This window comes from Quercus robur, chromosome 1 (genome assembly GCF_932294415.1).
Source record: "Quercus robur chromosome 1, dhQueRobu3.1, whole genome shotgun sequence".
In the NCBI taxonomy this organism is placed as follows: domain Eukaryota; kingdom Viridiplantae; phylum Streptophyta; class Magnoliopsida; order Fagales; family Fagaceae; genus Quercus; species Quercus robur.
This window is the reverse complement of record NC_065534.1, coordinates 27,628,098-27,650,268: the sequence shown is the minus strand read 5'-3', so window position 1 is coordinate 27,650,268 and position 22,171 is coordinate 27,628,098. Positions and strand designations below refer to the sequence as shown.

Genomic DNA, 22,171 nt, shown 5'->3' with positions numbered 1-22,171 from the left:
TTAAATGAATTAGGTTATTTGTCTCCATATATTGCAAGGACATACCTTAATGAAATTTTAGACTAAAGAGAACCACACCAAGTCTAAAAGCTCAAATTTGAAACTTTCTTACTTTATCACACAGGCTTTAATGTAAGACTTTGATAGACGGTATATTGTAACCATTAAAAAACAGGTACTAAGCATAAAAATAGAATTCAAACGCCACTCATCTCAGCGAATCATGCTATATTATTCAAATATTTGCATTCATATTCACGATAAAATCACAAGGCTGGTACAGTTTAAGTGCCAAAAGAGAAAGAAAAAAATTTCAGTAATGTTTTTTTACACATTAAAACATGTTATTTGAAATATAGTACCAAACACATTGACGTGTCTCTACGCCCCTTAGCATTCCAACTGTCTCCCTAGTGGTGTAAGACATTGACGTGCCTAGAGAGACCGTCCTCACACATTCCACCGATGAGATTGAGCTATAATCCATCATTGATCCATTCTTCACCAAATTGACCCCAACATTCAGCTCTCCACAATCAGATTGATAGATCAACTCATTATTGAAGATTTCAAGCTTCCACTGACCCTTACGTGCCATCTAAAGCCTTGAAGTCACATCCTATGCACTACACATGACACCACCCAAATAGACTTATGGTGGGTTAGGTTGGGTTGTGTTGGTGGGTTGGATACACACTCTACACAGGAAGAGCGATAACGATAAATTTGAACTTAGAATATTATAATATTCTCTTATATAAATGGAGAATATGTTATTATAGTGATTTTTTTAAAAATATATTATAGTTAGTTGACTAATTTAAACATATCCAAGAAGATTTTTAAAAAATTGTACACCCCCATTCTATGGAATACATGTTACATATTACAATAAGTTTAAATTATTATATAATTTTAGAATTGTAGCATTTTTTTTTTCTTCCCAAATATAATTATTATACCTATATTGTTGAAATTTTAATTTTCAGGTAATTTTTTGAATTTTTATTATTTTTATTGCTTTTCTAGGGCCCATATCTTTATTTCCAATACCTATTTTGTTTGTATTTTTTAACCTAAAACTAAAGAGTTTGACAGAAATAGAATAAAATTTCATGCTTTTCAACCTAAAAATGAAGAAAAATAAAATAAAACTTCGAGCCCAAAACTGAATTGGACTGAATGGACCTAAGTGGACCGACTAGGATTGAAGTGGACTAAAATAGACTGAATGAACCTAATAGACCGAATTGGACTGCAGTGAACCGAATGAACCTAAATGGACGGAATGGACCTAAGTGGACCGAATTGGACCAAAATAGACCAAAAGGACCAAATAGACTGAATTGGACCGAATTAACCAAAGTGGACCTAAGTGAACCAAATTAGACCGAAATGGACCAAATGGGACTTAACATAAAGTCATAACCCTGGTAGGTCTTGCATGAAATACATATGCCAGATCAAACGAGAGCTAAAGTTGATGCCAAAGTTGGCACTTAACATAAAGTCATAACCCATGTGTTTATAGTTTTGATCTTCATGGCGGTCAACATGAGACCTATTATTGCCCAACTATAAAATGCTCACTGCTTGTTCCGAGAAACTAAAACTGGTTTTTCAGTAGTGCAAACCATCTTGCTTCTACAAAACATACCTCATAAATGAATTGCTCAAAATGATACTGTCCCTTTTGAAACACTATTTGAAAGAATCTTAACACAAGCTGATCGGACAAGTTCACAAAATATAAGCCAAACAATCTATAGAGGAAGTTCATACATCAAAAGGCACCATGCTATTCTCTCATAACTTGACCAATCAAAGACTTAAAAATAAAACGTATTATGCAGATCTTATATTAGTTGCTGGGAAGCATAAGCAGGTCTCCGTCCATTAACTTTACGCAGAATATGGTATCCTCAAGGCCATTCTCTGGGCAAGCCAAGGTCTTTGTGAATCTGGGTCAATGAAACAATGCATGAGGAACTGTTCTGCTTCTTCGTCTATCAATTCTCTAGCCCATGCGACCCTCTTTGATGGGCAACTACCTGGCCCATAGCACCTGTATTTTTAATTGAAGCATTCCATACTTATTTAGTGTGCTATTAAGAATAAACTTTCATAAAGACACCAGCATCCATTTCACAAGAAAAGTCAAAGAAAAGAAAATACAACCATGGGATTTTAAACATTTTTGACAAATACTCATTAAGTAATATAATATTTGAGAAATAAGCTTCAATTATTTACGTGCCATTAGAAAAAGGGAAATTTATAATACTCATTAAGTATTGTAAAATTTTAAGATTAATATAATTTAGAATATGAACCTATTGTAATATTGCTTGCATAAATTGGCAAATATTTAATTACTTTTCCAACTTAAGAACATAATTATTCTTATTATATTCTTGATTGTGTGTTAAATTTTTTTTGTTGGATTTTGTTTAAATTTGTTTTATTCTCTAAGAATGCATCACATGGTATAACCTTCGGCTACTAAGGTATTAAACAGAATAAAATGAAAAACTTTAAGTTTGATGGACTAAAATGACAATTATAGGGTGTAAATTTTATGTGTGTCTGTGTGTGTAGAGAGAGAGAGAGAGAGTCATACGAATTCTTTGAACTTTATTAATAAATACATTGAAATAAACACATCTTCCATTAATTAATACTTTGACATAAATGCTAAACTTTGAAGAGGTGGAAGCTTAAATAAAGATAATCTCAAGGAATGTGCCATGTAACAAAACCTCATACAAAGTAAAACAAAAAGTATTTAGAGTAACCTTAAAGCTCTATGTGCAGCCTAGACTACTTTCTTGTGTTACAAGGGAATCTTATGCAATCCAACAAGTATTTACCTTGTGAAGTATGCGGTGAAGAGCTGGGTCATGAAGTTTTGATTCAGGGCTGCAACATAAAAATGAAACTAGTAATTATATGATCCAAAAACAAGACGGCATACAAATCAGAGTTAAGATGCTGCAACCTGCAGAGCCATCGATATAGATGTTGCAATATTGCATCAGCATATACATTTCCAAACGTGACTGCATCTGCAAGGCACCTTTGGATCAACTGTTTTAGGACACGAAATGCAGGTGCACATGCGGTATCCTCATCAAAGCCAACATGTTCATTCTGAACAGGTGCTCCAGAATGCATGTCCTGGTCATATCCTAGCAAAGCACCTCCTTCCATTTCATTCACTTGGTTGCTTTTCAAAAGAGCATTTACAGCCAGGTGATGAATCTTTAGCTCCACTGTTATTTGTCTATATGCACCAGGGTATGTAAGAACAGGTTGATGGACCTCATCAGCAAAACAGGTATCTTCCTCATTAATGCCACCTAGATCTGGAACACCATCATCAGATATCCAAAGTACCTGTTGTTGATCACGTAGTGCTCTTGAAAAGATGAGATCTGCTGTAAATACAAGCCAATCAAGTTCAAAATTCCCCACTGGTACATGGGCATATCTTGACAGAGAGATTCTGTCATTCAACCACTGGGACGATGCAGCACAACGTTGCATTCCAATTTTCGCAGCCACTTGCTGCCACCCAAGAACCTGATAGTGACTATCGCGAGCATTGGAAGGAATGGTCACACATGGGAAATCATCTAGAGCTCGTATACCTGACTTCATTGATTGAGCATTTGGGCATTCAATAACAGCAATTGTAGGTCCGTGATGTTCATGTCTGTACTCATTTATTTCTCTTCGCAGAATCTTTTCAGCATCCTTGATATATCCAATATAGTCCACCTTGAAAATTACACCATTTCTAGGAGGAGGTGGTTCAACAGATAGAGCTTGGCAAGCTTCACGGAATTGTTTTTCAAGAAAAGACGGTGACAAATCTTTATTTTGATAAGGATTAACCACCACAACAGATATTGTTCTTGATGCAGGAAAATACCCAATATATATAGCTCGTCCTTCAGAGGTGCTGTGATACAAGTAAAAGACAATATATGGATTGCTCCAGATAAGAGCATTCGGTTGTTGTCTTCATTTGTAGTTCACTCAGACTCCAGGCATCCTGGATATTTCTTTTCTTAGCTGTTTTGTCCACTTTACAGACACAACCAATCTGGAGGATGGCATTAAACTCCAATGGCACCTTTGTTTCATATATCCCTTGATCAAAGGATTGCATTCCAGTCAAACCACTTAAGTAGATATCTCAAATAAAACTGGTAGCATATGAGTCATTTTAGCCCTATTAAACAAACCAAGTTCTGAATTTCAATATTCCAACCCTTAGAGTGGACGTTAAAATACATATAAATAGACAAATAACCATAGAGGGGGGAACTATTATGTCTCAGAATCACTTAGGAAATCGTGAATTCAATCACTTAACCATATTTTTTAACACTCCCCCTCACGTGTGAGACCCAACACATGGGATTTTAAACATTTTAAATGGGAGAAGAATACAGACAATGATCAAACTCAAGATCTCCTGCTCTAATACCATGTTAAATTACCAATTGTCCCCATAAGCTTAAATTGTTAGGAGATGGTGAATTCAATCACTTAACCATAATTCTAACACACAAGGATGAAAAATAGGCAAACAAAATCAAGAGACAAACATGTGCACTTACATTTGCAAATGCATTACTAGGATCATTCATCTAAGAGTTAAACCCTTTCCAAATGTGTTACAGCAAAGAATACGGGAAAGAAATCCCATAGTTTAGAGTAACTTAAGATGCTTGGAACCAATAAGTTCACAAGAAATTTCTATTGCCTATACTCACATTTCAAAGCTAAGAAGGAAATTCATAAAAGCCCTTAAAAATTAGCATTGTAGAGGGACAGGATTAATAAGTAATATAATTTTTACATAGCATGCAATAAAAACTTCCACACTATTTGAGCATTATTGGGAGATCTTGCATATACATTATCCCTATGATATCTACAGTTTCCAAAAATAGAAAGACCCAAAAAGAATGCCTATAATGCCTTAAAGCAATTTTAAAGTCATCTTAAACAAAAGTAGATGTAACCTGCTATACTTATTTCATGCAACTTACACAACTGATCATGAAATCGTAAGTTGTACTCATAGAGTCTAAAATTTTATGTTTGGCATAAGTTGTACCCATTGTCTCTTTGCCAGCTGAAAAAAGACAATATAAAGCGCTAAAAAAATATAAAGTTGCTGATGCAACACCTCATACATTAAATTAATCTAGTTTTGATAGTTTGCAATCTACAAATAAAATACCCCACATTTCTGTTAATGCACAAGCAGAAAACATCAAACTTCAAACCATATAGGAGATTTCCTAACCAATCTCTTTTTTATTGGTAGCCAACATGACAACACAAGCGTAATTACCATTTAAAATAAAGGGTAAGAAACTTGTGACATTAAACGGAAATGAAGACCAGTAATATAACTATATAAGAAATCATGCACAAGGTATGCAACAAGAACCATATATGCCTTTTTCAATTTCTTAAATGATTATAGGTTAGCATACTGACCTCAACTTCAGGGTCTGCAAGGAGGGCTGCAAGTTTTTTGCTATATTTTCTAAATTGATCTTCATCAATTATAACCTATTAATAATTCATCAAAGAAGAAGGAAATTAAACCTCAAATACCTTTCATATGAAAAAATCTGGTAGAAGCACCATTATTGTAACTTTAAAAGAGCGAACAGTAAACATACCTCATACAAGTTAAAGCTACGCCTTCCATGAGGAAGAATCTTGCTTACGCGCCTTCCCAGAAATTCTTCTGTTACAGGTGCTTTTGAGTTGAGGTAAAATACCCTACGAACAGTCATGGGAATCTTAAGCATGATTCCTTCTAAAACAACCCAAGCAAAAAATTGGCCATCTGAACTCGGAACTGGCTGTATAATCTGAACCATAGAAAGAAGAGATCAACCTTCAATTCAAACCATTCCATCTAAGTGTTTAAAACGAATTAAAACCAATACCTGCCAGTGGCAGCGTGTTAGAGATGCTTCATGCCTCTTAAAATATGAACTGACACCAGATCTGCCCTGAGTATCTTTATGATTTCTCACATCACCCAGCACTTCAAGAAGACCTTTACCACGGCGTGGGGTCCTTGAATTGCTCAATCTGTTAAAGTCAGTGCCATTTTACCAAGTAGTAGATTAGCAACATCATCAGGACAAAATATCTAAGCTCACGTTAAGAGACTTGCATACATATCACAGTTCATTTGAAGTTCTACATATAGTTGGTGGGTAGAACCACATATTTGGCCAATCAAATAAAATTTACTAAGGACCTGTTTGTAGTCCCATGGAAAGTGGACAGTTATATTCTCATACGACCTAAATGATGCGGAGTCATCCACCATAGTTGTTGGGGTGGATCAATTTTTAAGAATTAAGAAACTCCCTTATTTAGCTTTTTATGTTTATGGTTGCCACTTTTGAATTGCTTCATTGATGACTATATTTTTTCACAAAATCATATCACATAAACAACAAAACAATTCATTGTCCATGGGAAATAAAAACAGGCCCTATTTTTGGTCAGCCTAGTCTTTTTAGTTACACAATTCTATGCCAAACTCCAAATGGAAAAACAATATCATTTTATAAATAATAAAATGTAAACTGGTTCTTTCAATGTTATTATCAGATCTATTGTATGGAAGAAAACTCAAAACAAAAGATGTACTAGGCAAATTGTGAATTACATTTGTACAATATCCAATCTGTATGAACAATGCTAAATCCATCAGATGGGCCTTTGTACATAGGAAACAAAGAGCATACCTTTGCCTCTTCCTTCTCTCTAGAGTATCTTTCCACTTTCTTTTCTTCAGTTCAAGCCATCCTCGATAATCTACATTTTTGTCAATATTTTCAGAAGAAAGGGCAGGTAGCCTATGATCAGTTTGTTGTTGCAGGCAGCCTACTTGGTCATTTGTCTTGACAGAGTTTTGTCTACTATTAACTTCATAGCAACGAACAATTGGTCTAGGTCCAGTTACAGATTTTCTGCTTTTGTTTCCAAAGTCCTCCAAGTCTTTAACAATTTCTTCATTCATCACACCATTGGCGCCAGCAGCATCACTATTCTTTTTCAAAAATTCATCCCTGTTCAACGAGCTGAAGATATCAACTAATTTGCGTTGTCGAAACTTGTCCTCCTTCTCACGAACCTTCTTATGCAGCCAATCAGGATGTACTACCCTAGGGACGGGATTCGCAACCTGAAAATTTCAACTCATCTTACTTCAGATCACACAAAAGAAAAAGGGAGATATACAAAGGAAAAAAATAACAATGAACAAGCAACAAAACCTTTTGCATTGCTGCAGGAATGGTAATAACTTTCTGAATTGCTGAACTAAGCCTTTGCTTGTAATAAGACCAGTCAATAATGGATCGAATGCCCACATCTGATGAAATCTTGCACCATCTCCGCACATAATGCTTCATTATTTCTGTGAATTCAAATGTGTACATGCTTTCTTTAGTACATAAACAAGAAGCAAATGAAATTTAAGAAAACCATGGCAGAACTTTACCAGCATCAGTTTCAAATATTGCAACAGGAACAGCACGCTCACTTAAGAAAACCTTGGATGATGCATTTAAATTTGGCTACATGCAAGTGGTATAATTAAAATAAATGTCAGATAATTGATGAGGATTTTGACAGTTGACATAAAAAAAACAAACACCAATAACTATGTAAAGCATGAAGAGCAGAATCGTACTTGGTTTTGAAAGTAAAGTTCCTCGGAAAAGATCCAGGGAGCACACACCAGATACCATCTGTATCTAATTCAAGTGGTTTTCCAATTTTTTCAACCAATACGCGAGCATTCTGAATTATTTTTGCTCCTGTATACGTAACTACTCCAGCCATTTCCATTGAGTACCATCTTGCACCCCTGGAAGAAATAAATGTTTGAGAGATAACATAAACACAGAAGCCACTGTAACAACAGGCTCCATACAATTAGTTTTCAAACCAAATGGAAATCACCAAACTCAGTTGCGCATGACGTAACCATAGAAGGAATTCAGTATACACTTATGGGCAAGTTGTAATGAATCATAAAGCACTACCATATCCTGCAAAAACAATACGAACATAAGACACTCATCCCCAGTAACAATGTGACTCCTCTGCAAAATCAGACCAACAATTGGTGCATTTGGACCCTTAAGCTTCTCATTAGCATCCTTTCTAGTATCATACCAATTCAAATACTCCTTCACATCCTCATACATACAAGGAGCCAAAGGATGCCAAACCCCACTATCCAAATATAAAACCGGGTCCGAATACTCAATCTTCATCCCCTTCAGGGCAGGCACATAAGACCCAGAAATCATTTTCAAGAAATTTTGCAGGTTATCAGGTGAGGCTCCTAGCCAAAACTGCAAACTAAGTATATAAACCCTAGCATCCTGAGCCTTATCACTAGGCAAATATTTCAAAACCTTAGGCAAAGTCCTTTCAAAGTAAGTTAACATACTCTCTGCAAACCCAGCAGACTGCTTCTTTCTCTTAAAGAGCTGGAAAAAGGGGCTCTTTGACTGTCCCAGCTGTGACATACTGAAAGACCCCAGCTTGTTGAGTCTCATTACCTCAGGCATTGAAGGAAACACCAACACTGCATCAAGTCTTTCCCTTTCTTTTTCCACAGCATCCTTAACCTTCAAAGCAAGCTCCTTTTAAAAAATGAAAGACCCAATAAAGATATTGGCATCCTCAAGGTCTTTACAGAAGGCTTTATATGTTGATTCATCACGAAGCTCTTCAACCAAGTAACCAACAACTTGAAAGGAAGCGTTCCTCTGGTTTTGGTTGAGAGCCTGAACTGCGGCTGTGAGTGATGATTGGTATTGTGCTTCTAAGACTACATAGACAATTTTGACTGTAGGGAGGCCCTGTTTGTTGTCTGGGACAATTCTACGAACTTCTGGGCTGGTTTGCGTGAATAGGCCATTGCCAATTGCAGTACATTTTAGGTTTCTTGGGGAGGAAAGAGTGAAGAAAGTAATGCTTTGTAGAGAGAGAAGAAAGGTGGTCAGTTTTGGAGGTTGGTAACGTAAATGGTGAAGATACATATAAAGATTTGTGTATCATTACCTCATTTCTCACATATGTCACTTTAAAATACCCTTCAAATTCCGGTTTTGGAGTATACTCTAAGTCCTATATATCATCTCCAACACACTGAAAATAAACACAAAAATGTTGCAGATATTTATTAGCAATTGCGAATGAAGGATTGAGTCTATCAACACAGAACAAAATCATGGCTAGGGGATCAATGAATAACAAGCAATGGCAATAATGGGGCTTACATAGATGCAAAAGAAATGAATAATAATTCATTTTCATCAGCAATCACTGGAGGAAATCAAACTTTTATGAACATATACTGGCCACAATCTTAAAAATCATTGATTTGGTTAATTAATTACAAAGGTAACATAATATTGGAACTCGAGAATATAACATCTGTTGTAACCAAGAGTAAATCATAGATATTATAAGGAGATAATCTTCAATGCTTGTCAATGAACTGAATTAGTATTGCCAAAATAGTTAGGATATATTACTTATAAAAATAAAAATAAAATAAAAAGGAAAGCTCTGGCTGTCATTCACTAGAAACATCCATACTAGAGCCTGACAGAAAGGACTTCATATAACATCTCCTGGCCAAAAATCAGTAGTAAAATGAAACAATAAGTTTGTAAGAGTTGAACTCCTATGCAGTCATCTTTTACAAATACATCCCCCATCCCCCCCCCCCCCCCCCCCCACCCCAACCCTGCTCCTCACCCCCAGGTTCTTTAACATGCATCTGTGAGAGCCATTAACTCTACCAATATGTCCCAAACTTCTTAATTAAAAAGCAGATAATTCTCATTTTATACATCTTAGGCTGATAAATCACAGTTATACTGGGAACGGGGAGAAGCATACAACAACCACCCCCCCCCCCCCCCCCCCCCAAAAAAAGCTTCAAATGCAAATAACTAGTTATAAAATTAAGCAACTATTATACCTGAACATAAGACAGACCAGAGGAATCACAAAATCTTATTGCAAGACAGATAAAGAATTCACTGAAAGAGCACTAAGCTTAAGCCAATCATGTGTACCTCTCTATTAATAATCAGGTACCCTTGTCCATCAACCATGTACGAAATCATCATTATTAAATCGTATTCAGCATCAGGAAATTTCAAAGGAAGCTTTGTAGTCTCAATATCAAATGCACAAACATGCACTTCAGCACGTTGCAAAAGATCTGTCCTCTTTTCCAGCATAAGACCAGTACTGGATACACTAACGTCATACCATTGCCCACATCGTACATCTGAGTCATGAATTTCTTAGTGTCTCTAAAGGAGATAGAAAAATAAAAATGAAATCTCAAAAGAAATAGAAAGAAACAAGAAATCACCATTATCAATGGCAAATCGAACATGATAAGGAACATCATACTCGCGGAGATCAACAATACAGTCTACAAAATCTTGAGGCCTTTGTTCTCTGCAGATCAAGTACCAAATATTTTGGGATAAGTAAAGAGATACCACATGTAAGAAGAGGTAAAAGGTCAGTGCTAGGGAGTAGAACTGCAGAAAGAAAACAATAACCTTTTCACTGAAAGGGCAATAATGGCTGGTTCAACGCAAATGGAACCTGAATGAAGAATAGAGCCTTACCTTTTCCCTGCTATAATGGACTCATATGCTTCTGCAGCATCAAATTTTTCCTGGTTTCTTTGAACGACATGCAATAGGTCACTCTTCACATTCATTAATTGTTGAACCGTGTCAAAAGATAGCTTCAAATAAGGTTTGTGCAAGCCAGACAAATGGTTTTTCTGTCCAGAAGCATACAAAGATATCAGAATGCATATATAGGGATACAGAATTATAATACCAACTCAAGAATAAATAATGATAATGATGTGCAAGGATATGACAATTAAATAACCAATCATAAGAAGCCCACTATAGTAAATTAAGTCTGCAGGTTAATGATATAGATTATAAAATTATCTGCAACAATTATTTTTGCATGGTACGACCTAACACTCCAGAAAAGATGATTAGCAAGAAAATGGGTTGAATAGACAACTATACACCCTAACTGCAAATTTGATGTATTTTTTTGCAAAACATAATGGTTATTTAATCATGAAGCATACAAGGAAAGATAACAAAAAGGTGGAATGATATAGTTTAAATATTCTTTGTCAATCATAAATAAATCATGCAATCCTATGCATACTTCCAGAATTTCTACAATTTAATGATAGGCTAACAAGAAAAGGCTAATGACCAAAAAGCATAGCATAAAGCCCAACTTCTGCATGAAGTACAAATTCAAGCAATAAAGATTAATTACCTGAGCCACAGAAGTTGCACCATGCCGTTTTGACAGCTTACTCGGATCAATTGCATCAATAATTGGGTTCTCAAAGTTACTCACCAGTTCATCTTTCGGAGGTTCATATGGAGGCACGTTTTCAAGTTCTGCTTCAGCAGTAGCAAGATAAAGTTAGCTTTAATGATTCTTTGTTACCGAGATTCTTCTTGCAACCTCACGTGTTCCACTTCTTTATATTTCTTTCTAATACCCCTTAGGAAAAAATATAAAGAAATGGAAGACCTGAGGAAGCAAGAAGAATCTTGGAAACATAGAATAATTAAAGCTAACTTTATCTTGCTGCTGCTGAAGCAGAACTTGAAAACATGCCTCCATATGAACCTCCAAAAGATGAACTTGTGAGTAACTTTGAGAACCGAATTATTGATTTAAGCCTCAGGTCGTGGGTTATGACGTGAACCCACGACCTGAAGCTTTAAGCCCATTTTGACGAAAATACTTTTCAGTAAAAAAAGATTAGAAACCTATTAGAAATAAGTCATGCCATGGAAAACAACGCACCCACGAACCATTTACAAATTTAATTGTATGAAGTAACCAACCTCAGTATTAATCCTTGCTTTGGATATGGCATCATCCTTGAGCAACTTCTTCAATACCTGCACAAAGTTCACTAACCATTAGCATCACAAGTTGAAAATCTCTATACACTGCCAATAACCAAAAAACCTCAAAACATAGTCACTTGCCTTACGAAATGGAGAAACTATAAATAAATAGAAGAGCTGAGGAAACAAGAAGAATATTGTCAACAAAGAATCATTGATGCAACAAGTTTGTAGCTGCTGCTGAAACAGAACATGAAGCAAGATAGTTAGTTCTTGTTAATGCATGCACATGGAAGAGGGAATTAAACTTCTTTTCATTAATAACAAGAGAACCATAGATAACCACAAACACATGAATATGTACCTCGAAGATAACAGCAACAAGAATTGTATCATTCACAAACACATGAATATCTACCTCCAGCTAATGTCCCAACTGTACCTTTCACCTAGTTCCAATAATATACATTAAAACCATTTTGGCCACAAAAATAATTTCATGAACTTTTCAACACCAGCTTGAAATGTCCAGTTAAAGGAATAAGGTATCATTTGAGTTACCTTTTTTGAACCTTACGCTTTCTCGTATAATAAGGAGGAGGTCTTGCATGTCCTTCGTCAGATGCCTCGGGCCCAGCGTTGTGTCCATGTTTGTGCCCCCCTGTCCCACAAGGAGGTGCCTTAGATATGCGTTTTGGCCGACCTTCTGCCACTGTAGCTAACCTAACAGGTTGCTCAGGCTGAACATGGGGTGGGTCGATGGCTGAAGAAGGGCCAGTGGACGTACTGTGGGAAGGTGGGTCCTGTTGCAAGTCAGAAGGGGTTTGATCAAGACCCAAGTCAAATGATGGAATAGGTGATAGCTCAGGAAATGACCGTGGGGTGGGTGGATGAATGTCAGACCCAGGATAGGCATGTGGGGTGGGTGGAGGAATGGTGGGACTAGGCGACTCATGTGGGGTGGGTGGAGGGATGGTGGGACTAGGGGACTCATGTGGAGTGGCTAAAGGGATGGTGGGGGTAGGGGATGGATGTGAGGTGGGTGAAGGGATGGTGGGGCTAACGGATGGATGTGGGGTGGGTGAAGGGATGGTGGGGCTAAGGGATGGATGTGCGGTGGATGGAGAGGGATCGAGGGTAGGGACAACTTGAGGGGTAGCAACAGGCGGACGAGAGCAACGTCCGGCAGGAGCTGTGCTCGTGCTTGGGGTCTCAGTAGTGCTTGGCCTCTGAGTAGGCACTGCCGCAGGAGTAGCTGCCTCCTCGTTCGGGGCCTCAGGTTCCCGAGGTCGTACACGGCCAATCTCATGCACTGCCTCCAGCACATTAATAATGTCATTGTGGTCCTCCGTGCCCACTGGGTGACGGTGCATCATACGGACATATCCTTCAATCTGCACATGGAAAAACCAAGTATATTAATAATGCAATATCAAAATGAAGAAAGCCAATCAATAGTATAATAAAGGTTGGTTCCAAATTGATACGGCAACTAATAATTGGAAATTATAGGGACACCAAGTGTTACATTGGACTAAATTGAAATTAGCTTTTGTATTAAAGATGTAGTTAGCGGATATCGTGTTCTCAAAAATGCAAATTAAAAATTCAAATGAGGAAAAAAATTAAAAATAATAAAAATGGAAAGAAGAATGTATACCATAACTCTAAAGGTTGAAATACGAGATATGAGCTTAGAGCATCCCAAATTAGATTTGTATATGAACAAAGTTCTCAATAAGGTAAATCAACAAGATTGCCTATAAGCAATCTTAAGCAGACAACAATTTAAAAGGGAGGTTTGATGCTAAGCAAACATTGGACCACATAAGAAGAGTTTTCTAAACAGTGGTAAACTAAGTAACAAGTACGGTAAGATGTAGAACACGTGGAGAAGTTACCATTAGAATGAATCTAGCACCGGGGATATCGATAAACCTTCGAGTTATCCTTGTGAACCAATCGAAGTACTGGTGCTGTAGAGGCATATCACCAAGCACTGCTTGACAACGCCGTTGAAGGCGATGACCCCACTCCGTGAGATGCATAGCATGTCTCCGCATCCAATCAACACCGATCTTCCCCCTCAAATCAATGGCATGAAGCACCGGGTCCGTGTTAACATGGCGGGGAATTTCTTGGATCATCCCAAATTGCCGAACGACACGATCCGGTGTATGTTTCTCTACTAGATGGAAACATACAAGCGGCACCATTGCCGTCCACACTGCCCTCCCTGCAACGCACCACGGCGGAAGGTTCTCGTATTCATCTTCATACGGCTGCCACACCACCTACAACAGCCCAAAAACAAATATGCAACACATTAGGCAACTATCTTTCTATTTCAAAGTTCAGCAAATATATATCTTCTTCTTGAACATGTTGAACAAAGCATTTTCATACCTGGTTTGGCAACATTAAAGCTATTTGCTCCCGATACCTGTCCCTAAAGACCTGGGCGGGCCTATTTTTCTTGTTTGGGACCCACACCCACCTACAATCAAGAACAGGGGATCAATATCTACAACTTCCCAAGTAAGATAATATTATGATTAAAACTATAATGTAATCAGATATAACTACTAATAGAATCTTATAGAAATTTACTCAATTAATAATATCACTAGAATAAAAAAAGTCCTTATCAAAACAAAGCACATACAAGGCATATGACAATGACAAAATTAGAGTATATTAACGTAATCATATATATTGAAACTCTGTTTAACATTTTTAAATGTTGACATAAATGATTCGTACAACCCTTTTAAATAAAAATAAAAATTTATATTTTAAGTTACATGATTGTAAGCTTAGGTAATGATCACATATTGTAAATGAAGTTACTAAGGTACAGACTTACTTAAGGGACAGTGGACCACGCACTGGAGGACCATAAGCACCCACTGGTGGGCCACGCTCAACTGCCGGGCACAAATAGGGGAATCTGGCCCACGCCCAATACTGGACCAACAATAAACACCCACCAATCTGACTGGCTTTCTTATCGCTTGCCCTGCATAACTGTTGGTACAGCCATGCAAGGCAAGCACTTCCCCAACTATACCTTCGTGGGTTGCGAAGGTCTTCCAACTGCTGCACCCACATTAGATGCACCCTATCACCGGATTTGTCCATGAAGATTGTGTCCCCCAATAGCGCTAGGATGTAGCATCGTGCATACCTATGCACTACATCGTCTTCAGCATTAGGCGACAGTGAATCGGCAACTTGCTCCAAAAGCCGTTTGATGAGAATCCTCTGGCCAGTACGTTCCAGATGGTCTTCATTGGTAGGTCGAAAGCCAAGGTACTCATCGCACATATTCTCCCATTCTTTTTGTGTGCTCCCTGTTACAGCATCACCATCAACAGGAAGTCCAAGAAGAACCTCCACATCCTGCAATGTGATGGTGACCTCACCATGCGGCATGTGGAATGTGTGAGTCTCGGGCCGCCATCGCTCCACTAAGGCCGTTATCAGGCCATGATCAATCTCTCTACCCGGAGTCCTGAGAAGTCCCTCCAAACCAAGTGCCTTAATGATGTCAATCACTCGATCATCCACCATTGGCTCTCGATTCGAGAACTCTTCACTACGGGCACGACATTTAAGGGACCCTGGATCCTGCACAAAACATAACCATGGATTAACATATGACAACAAGTTGAGTGCAATAGAAGTTGTTTATAGTATTTATAACACCCACCATGGATTAACGGGGCAATGGATTAACATACAACTTATTATTAATTTCTAAAAGCTAGTTAATGACTTGATGCTAACTAAGAAAATTACACTTTAAAAATATTTAGGTCATAAAATCTCTTATTGGCATCAATGTTAACATTCGTTTTTTCTAAATAAACATGTAATATTCATAGAAAGAAAAGACTTAGAAACAAATCACAGGGGGAGGGAATTAATCCCTTCTCTATCTTGTGATTTAAAACGAAAATTTAGTGAGGAAGAGATAGTGTTAAATCTCTCATTTGGCTCCATTTTATGGGCAAAAACACTAGCCTTCCTAAAAATATGATTTATAAACCCAAAAAAAAAAAAAAAAAAAAAAAGAGATAGATATTAGAAGGATCCCCCTAATTAAAATACAAATAACCTATTTTCGACTATCTAGCTCCAAATCACGACATTTCTTTATCTACCAAACTTATCTTGCTAACTTGCTAAGAAAACCACTTCAATTTATTGCCAAGCATGTTCACAATGGCACTGTTGAAGCAAAGATAATGCTATCAAATTGTGATTTTGTATGGCAGGTCCTGTTTGAACTCCAATTCCCTAAAGCAATTGGATCATGAAAGCAGTGAATGTTCTCTTTTATAGATTTTTGAACTTCTTTAACTCACATTGTGCATGGTTGTCCGACATATAGTTTCCAAATCTCTATTTTGCAGTAATACTTTGGGTTAAGTAATGTGTTTGAGCTTGGTGAGAGAGTGTAATTAAAGTGTGTGTGTGTGTGTTTAGGAATTAGTTTGTGTCTCAAAAAAAAAAAAAAAAAAGCCCTATGAAGGAAAAAAAAAAAAAATACTGACCTTGGTACAAAACATTGGCGTAAATATTAATTGACAACAATAAGTCTTGATGATTGACACTTATAATAAAATGAACCAACAGATTTTGCAGTTCTTTTTCTTTTTTACTTCAGATCTTCAATTACATGTTCAATAAATTTTCAATGTTAACAGTTATTTCATTTTAATTTCTCCAGCTGCAAAAAGTTGGCAAACCTACAAGCGTAAATTACAGAACAACTTTTGGTATTGACATGAAAGACAGAAAAACTTGGTTCATAGATAAAGTATGAAAAATGAAGTAAAGTATATCATATACTTTACAAAGTCAATCTAGAAAATAAAAAGGCAGTATATAGTGGTACTGTGGTAGCAAACCATAAGGTTTAAAGAAAAAGATATAAATAAGGAAAGAATGCTTCTGAGATTGAAAGTTTTAGGGCATTGGTTATATTGGTATGCATAGGGAAAGAATGCTATTTGCTAACATCCTCCTCCATTACCATCAGCTGCAACCAGTCTTGTTGATTGGGAGCAGCATCAAGTTGATCCTTTAGTACATGGGCACATGATTAATGCACACGAGCTGATTAAATCTGAGACAGGTCTATAATGTGAGAGAAAGGGTGAGAACCAAATGTAGGAATTTTTTTTTATTTGTAATTTGTAAAAGAAATGGCTCCTACTGGGTCTGCATTCATTGCTGATGGGTTCCTACAGGCTACAAAATGGGAAACTAAAATGGACGAAGCACATGTCCTGAACAATGAAGTATAGTATATAGTTGAGAATCCCAAACCATGAAGGGAAGTATATAGCTGGAAATTTTAAATGATGCAAATGAAAAGTGTTTAATTCAATATAATATAGTTTAAAAGTCTTTGAAAATTAAGATGTTAACATGGAGAAGCTAGTTATTCTAAAGCTTCTATGGTGGTAGTCATATAAAGAAAGTCCAGAATAAGCCTATTGCTGCCATTTTACTATTACCAATAGGTCATTCTTGTCTTTCCTGACATTATAACTTATAAGTATACGAGTACTTCTATCTTTTTTCTTGAGCTGAATACTTACCCTGCTTAAACTCAATAAAATCATTGCTTGCTTTTAGCCTTAAAATAATGTAATGTGGAATTTCCCTATGAATTTTCATTTGCTAAAATTAGATCAGACTGTATATATCTTTTCTTAGTTGTCTTAGAGTTCCAAAATGATTTTAGAGGTGTACTTGGTCATTATTGTGGTGCTTCCATGTAGTGAGGGTCCAGATAGATTGCAATGGTGTTTGAGAGGCATTTGGGTGTTTGATGTTCTGTCTTCTATGGTTTGTTGTGAGGCGGCCCAAGGGAGATTTCTTTTCCCTGAATAGAAAGTTGATGGACCCCAATGGGATACTGAACCCATATAAAGTTCTTCCATACTCAATTGCTTCTTACAGCTGAGATAAGGTTTGTTTATTTTATTTTTTATTTTTTTTCTCATTTTGAACTTTCACACTTGCGTTTGAAGTTTTACTCCTGAAAAGGGCTTGCAAATTTGCTTTTGAAGTTTTTGTGAACTAAGGCAGCTGAAATATGGAATGACGGGCCATTTCTTCTTTTTTTCAATGATAAATATAGACACGAAAAAAGAAATTTGCAAAATTCTCCAAATAAAAAATTTCACCTGTTATGAAGTCCATTCAACCCATAAAGCAAATTATATGTGTACACAGGGAGAGGGAATCATTTTGTTCATTTTTACACTGAAAGTTTCTCCAATTTTTAAGAAAAAAGATATCCTTCTCTTGTTTTTGGGCCTTTCTCAGCAACTAGCAACTGAACCAGCAACTGAGGAAAAGAGATCAAATATTCACATACATTATTGTTATTATTATACTAAAAATAGATGGACTAAGGTATTCATCAAACTTAAGAATACTAAGCCAAGTAAAAGTTAGTCCATGTGTTCAATACTTAAGATACTTGAATGAGTGTGCTATTTAAAGAGGAAGAAACATAACATCTTCCTCTATTTTTCCAACATAGGATTTGTAACTCTTCTTGTTTAAACCCTACCTTTTTTTTGGCTAAGCAATCCTACCCTTATAACAAGGAGAATCATAACGTCTTCTTTCATTCTTTCAATACGGGACTTGCAACACTTCTTTTTAAAACATTTTCCCTTCATTTTTTCAATGAAAGACTGGTGTGTTCTTTAATTAGTATTTTTATTATTATTTATGATGTTAGAACTTCAATGGGACATTAATCTTGATTCTCTCTTTTTCAGTTCTTTTAACAATCTGGATTTTAAAACACCATGTGGCAAATCAATTGATAATATGCAAGATGCATATGACTCATATTATATAACTAGTTTAAACTGAAAGCACCAAATAATATTGTTCAGGCCTTTCAAATGTAATACTTTAGAGAATTATGTCTTATTTTGTGTTATTTTTACCTGATGTCATTTCATGTTTTTCTAATGCGGTCCAAAGCTGAAATTCAACATTCCCTGAGGTAGCAAGCATGATGGTTTTGTCTCAAGTTGTAGCAAGTGGACATAACTGAGCTACAGCTCAGTGGGATGCAATTCTATTAAACTATGAAGTTAGAGATGTTCAATACTATCTGGCATCTGATTGGAGAAGGAGCAAGTTCTATTAAATAGAAAGCACTAGTAATTGTATGGCACTTGAAGATAGTAATCTCCATGTCGTGGCAATGAGTTGTGTAGTTGATGAGTACCTAAACAGTACTGAAGATTAAATGAAATAAAAGCATATTCCTATGAATCCACTATGTTCAGGTTCACTTTAATCTTTTGACTGAGGCTTCAGTCACTTTAAATTTTCTCTTCGATTTGATAATGCCTCTATAAGCTATTTTCTGAGTTCATATAGACCGGTCGGTTGTTGGCACAGTGCTTTACACAGAAATTTGTCACAACCTAGACATGTGCGATTGTGGCGGAGAAGAAAGTGGTTTGGGGGATGAGTCCAAATTTCATTTGGTCAAGTGGTGCTCCTCTACAGTATGGGGGTTTGGCTATTAGGAGTTTGCGATGTTTTAATGAAGCTTTGTTGGGAAAATGGTTGTGGAGATTTGGAATTGAGAAAGAGGCGTTGTGGATGAGGGTGATAGGGGTTAAGTATGGCTGTGAGGGAGGTGGCTGGTGCTCTAATTCTGTTACAGGTCCTCATGGAGTGAGTCTGTGGAAGACTATAAGATGTGGTTGGCCTAATTTTTTACAATACATTTAGTTTGATTTTAGGGATGGGTTTGGAGTGAAGTTTTGGCATGACCTGTGGTGTAGGGAGAGCCCCTTAAAGATGTGTTTTCTAGAGTTATTCAGAATCAGTCGTGATAAGAAGGCTTATGTGGCAACTGTTATGAATTTTTCCAAAGGTCCCATCTAGAGTTGCTTTCTTTGTTTGGACTGCAACTTTGGGGAAAATTCTAACGGTGGATAATTTATGAAAAAGGAATGTTTGGATTTGGAGTTGGTGTTTTAGGTGCAAAGGCAGTGGGGAATTCAGTAGACCATCCGTTACTTCATTGTCCTATTGCTACTGAGTTATGATCTATGGTTTTTGTAATGTTTGATATCCATTGGGTGACGTCGAGGACTATAGTTGATCTATTAGCTTGTTGGCAAGGAAAGTTTAGGCATAATTGTAATGGATATTTGGAAGTTTGGGCGTCATCATAAGGGTGATATTTGGAAGGCTGACCCTCATCATTTGATGTGGTGTATTTGGCAAGAGAGGAATAATTGGAGTTTTGAGGATTTAGAGAGGACTTTACCGGATCAGAATTTTTTTTCTTTCGAACTTTATTGGATTGGATGTCAGCTGTAAAAAGTCACTCTTTATTTTCAGTTTGTGATTTGATAGATGATTGTAATTTTTAGATGCTTGACTGTTTTTGGTCCCCAATTGTATACATCCTATATACTTGGGTGACTATATTTTGGTTCAATACTTCATTATTTATCAAAAAAAAAAAAAAATTCATTCAATTCAATCTCTCCATCTATTTTATTGACTATACAAAAGCCTTTATACAGGTTATTGCCAATCCCTTTCCTAGAAAGACTAGTACTCCTAATAATGCAGCCATGGAAGATTAACTTGCTACCATTTCACAAATTTGTCTAGTCAAGGTTTCTTTTGTGGGGCCCACATTTGAAGTCCAATTAAAGTATAATTTGTATGGTTTTAAAGGTCTAGTTATTTGTGTTTTAGAGATAAAACAGTTTTTGATTTGGGTTTTAACTCTATTAGTTATGGTTAATTTTGTAATTAGGAGGAAGATTTGTAATTTCAGCAATCCCTGTGAATTAAGGGTATTTGGTAATTAAGTTCACCACACACAAAATTCACCACACACAAAAAAAAGTGAAATCTTTAGTGGTGTGTTTTACCTGCCCATTCCAAATGGCTTCTGATCGATGGTTGGGCTGCAACGTCAACACTGACGTGTCAATGGGGCCAGGCTGCGCATGGTTAATCTGTCCAGCATTTGCAGCAGCCATACTGCACAAAAATGATAAGCAATTAGCACATACTAGACATTATTGAAAACAAAAACAAAAACGACCTAAAAAATAGTCAATAATAATACATAATGAAACAAGGTATGCATTTGATGTTACATCTAACTTTTTCTTTTATATAGGTTATTTGAACAAACCTCTAACAAAACCACAAAATACAAAATATAAACCAGCATATAATGTAGAAGTTGCTTTATATCACTGTAGGAATCAGCTAGCAACATAGAAGTTGCCTCAAAGTATGTATTACAATTTCCATACTTAGAACCGTTACCAAGAAAAAAATAAATAAATAAATAAAAGAGATTTTATGGAATTCATGCTGAAATTACTTTGTAGATGTCAATGAATACGGTTGGTAAAGTCTATTATCACTGCATAATGGGAGGCTCCCATTGTGTGGTCTATTGTCCCAATAAGCCTAATAAAATAACTTCTGGGAATGAATTGAAGCAACAATCTGGGAATGAAGAAGAATGCTTCTTATACAAAAAAAAAAAAAAAAAAAAAAACAAACAAACAAACAAAAAGAACTGATTACATTTCGGAGGTTCATAAAGGGACTCACCTTTTTTTCTTCTATTTCTTTCAGATACCGCGTAGGTGAGCGAGAGAGTGAGAGGGTGACTGAGACTGGGTCGGTGAGGCTGAGAGGGTGAGTGGGTTGGGGCCGGCGTCGGTGACGGTGACGCTGAGAGAGTGAGAGAAGGAGAGGGTGAGTGAGAGTGTCGGTTTGCTGACACTGAGCTGAGAGGGTGACTGGGTTGGGGCCGGCGTCGGCGACGGTGACGCTGAGAGAGTGAGAGGAGGAGAGGGTGAGTGAGAGTGTCGGTTTGCTGAGACAGAGAGGCGTTTGACTGATGAGGGAGAGTGAGTGGGTGGGTGACTGAAAGAGAGGGTGACTGGGTTGGGGCCGGCGTCGGCGACGGTGACGCTGAGAGAGTGAGAGAAGGAGAGGGTGAGTGAGAGTGTGCTGAGACAGAGAGGTCTGATGAGGGAGAGTGAGTGGGTGGGTGACTGAAGAGAGAGCGTTAAATTCAAAAATATCCTATTACAAATCGACTTTCATAGACTCGGTTTCCAGGT

At 36.9% G+C, this 22,171-nt stretch overlaps 1 long non-coding RNA gene and 1 pseudogene across 1 annotated transcript; one reads left to right on the top strand and one right to left on the bottom strand.

The window, feature by feature from the left end:
* Positions 1 to 1,470: 1,470 nt before the first annotated feature.
* LOC126695637 (uncharacterized) lies at positions 1,471 to 15,332 on the bottom strand (annotated as a pseudogene).
* Positions 15,333 to 17,926: 2,594 nt separating this feature from the next.
* Positions 17,927 to 19,322, top strand: LOC126727974 (uncharacterized). Its single transcript, XR_007656393.1, has 2 exons — positions 17,927 to 17,991; positions 19,026 to 19,322. It is a non-coding gene; the product is annotated as an uncharacterized LOC126727974 (long non-coding RNA).
* Positions 19,323 to 22,171: the final 2,849 nt, after the last annotated feature.